Source organism: Cynoglossus semilaevis, chromosome 10, assembly GCF_000523025.1.
Source record: "Cynoglossus semilaevis isolate Cse_v1.0 chromosome 10, Cse_v1.0, whole genome shotgun sequence".
NCBI classification, from domain to species: Eukaryota; Metazoa; Chordata; class Actinopteri; order Pleuronectiformes; family Cynoglossidae; genus Cynoglossus; species Cynoglossus semilaevis.
The window spans coordinates 18287848-18290169 of NC_024316.1; the positions used below are offsets into that span (position 1 = coordinate 18287848).

The window sequence follows — 2322 nt, forward strand, 5'->3', positions numbered from 1 at the left end:
GTTTCTGATTAATGTCAACAGAACGGCTCACAGACACAGAGCTGAGGTCAGGACGGTCAGTGAGTCTACGACTGACAGTCGGACTGATGCAACAGTCGGATGGGTTGTTCAGGACAACGACTTCTCCAAGTTAATAATTACATCATTTGATTTAGTCACAAATCAGTCACAGGTGTTAGTTATTTCAATTAATTAAAGTGATTAATTACCTGATGATTTTATTAGAGCCATAGAGGCTGCCCATATATACACATATATAAATAAATAAATATATAAATATATCTTAACATATGCATATATGTATACATATATACTTATATATGTACATATGCATATACACACAAAAATATATGTTTATATAATATATACGTCTATATAAATATATAAAAATATATATATATAAAACAAGCCAATTTTCTTCTAGGGCCGTAAACCGTAAAGCTGTGTGGCCCCACCCACAGACCACGACCCAGATGTTTTTTTAAAAACATTGACTGAGCACTACTGTGTAATGGTTTTGTTTTTTATATTATATTTTATATTATATATTGTAAGACACTTATATCTATCTATATATATATATATTCAATGTATTTGTTACTGTCAGTACAAACAGTCAACTAAATATATTTTTTAAACACAAACTTGAAGAAGCCGTGATCCTCCTAATAAGTCGTCTTTTCTCTCTCGTCGTGCAGTTGTTGTGTTACGTCGGGGTTTTTTTAACAAGTTTTTTCAACTCGCTCAAACAACTCTTTCAGTTTGGATGAACTCTCGACCTGAACTCTGTTGTGACGTTCTTTTCATCGAGCGTCTACAGTATTTACCTTTCTGCAGGAAAGTCGATCCCATTTAATCTGACCTTCAGGTTAATAACAGGTTTAAAGCTCAATAAAAACCTCAAATCTTCTCATATCTGCCTGTCCCTTCACAACCATGGTCAACTGGGGGCTCATGTTTTGTATTTTGCAGATAAACTAAAAATATAAATATCTGAACAAGTGTTACAATTAGTAGTAGTAGCTGTAGTAGTAGTAGTAGTAGTAGTAGTAGCAGCTGTAATTTTGAGTCAATTTTGAATCATTCGTTATTTTGAGGTCGTGGTTGATTCTTTACTGGTTTTTGATCAAGAGTTTTAAAAACATTTGCTATTTTATTTTTTATTGTATGGAAATTATCTTTTTTTCTATAATGAGTTTTTTAAATTCTGACTGTTTCGATACATCACCCAAAACTGAGTTCATGTTTTTTAGGTCTTACATTTTGATTCACTCCTCCTCAGATTCTTCGTTAACTTATATATACATAATGAGACATTTTTTTGAAGATTTCTGGATCTTTGGTTCTGGATGAGTGGGTGGTCTCTGGGTCACCTGTCCACTGGGTGGTCTCTGGGTCACCTGTCCACTGGGGTCTGGTCTCATTAACCAACGATGAGAAAACTAAAATAATTCCACCTTATGATGACTCAGTTCTTCATCTAAAGAATGGATTTTAGTTCATTATCAATATGTGTGATTGATTACAGTTAATGACATTAAGATTTATAATTATTATTGGTTAATAAATAATAATAATAATTTTTGTTTTGTTTTGGATGAACCACCTGAGAGTTCATGTGGAGCAAAATAAATCTCCCTCTGTGTGTGTGTGTCTGTGTGTGTGTGTGTGTCTGTGTGTGTGTGGGGGGGGTTGCTATTGTGTGAGAAGTTGAATTAGGTCAAATGTTCGCTTCCAACAACGATTAACCAAGATGAAGCCTGGGAGTGTGTGTGTGTGTGAGTGTGTGTGTGAGTGTGTGTGAGAGTGTCCATTGCCCCCCCCCTCCCTCAGGTCTGGTGTGATTTACAAATAAAAGCAAACAAATGAGACAATAATTAATCGTATCTCATGTCTCCCCCCCCCTCCATTGCCCCCCCCCTCCCTCAGTCATACAGCGGCGGGGCCGCCACGTCCCTGGGCTGTGACACCTCAGGCTGCAGTGACGATGACGAGACTTTACACCGAACCAGTGAGACGGACGTGTGTGTCTGTGTGTGTGTGTGTATGATAATGTTTAATAATTCATTCTATTTGTGAGGGAACGGAGAATTCCAGCCTCTGGTGTGTGTGAGTGTCGGGGGTGAGGGGGGGGGGGTATGGGGGGGTCAGTGTTTTTTAAACCACGCTGTTATGTGTGTGTGTGTGTGTGTGTGTGTGTGTGTGTGTGTTTTCTCTCCTTAAATCCTGAAACCCTTCCTCTCTGCAGATCACAGCAAGGGCAGGAAAGGAGGTTGTGTGTTTCTGGTGGCAACTGACACGCCATAGAACTAGTCCCCCCCC

General features: G+C 38.2%; 2 protein-coding genes across 4 annotated transcripts in view; one reads left to right on the forward strand and one right to left on the reverse strand.

Moving 5' to 3' along the window:
• Window positions 1-2322, reverse strand: part of LOC103385403 (uncharacterized) — a 19585-nt gene that overhangs the window by 15848 nt on the left and 1415 nt on the right. The window lies entirely within an intron of this gene.
• Window positions 1-2322, forward strand: part of nkain5 (sodium/potassium transporting ATPase interacting 5) — a 20797-nt gene that overhangs the window by 11137 nt on the left and 7338 nt on the right. Inside the window, exon 3 of one of the 2 annotated variants that reach the window (XM_008319276.3) lies at window positions 1930-2011. The exons of the other annotated variant lie outside the window; for it this stretch is intronic. The gene's annotated coding sequence lies outside the window, so the exon portion shown is untranslated. The remainder of the gene's footprint in view (window positions 1-1929; window positions 2012-2322) is intronic. 2 annotated transcript variants of the gene reach the window in all.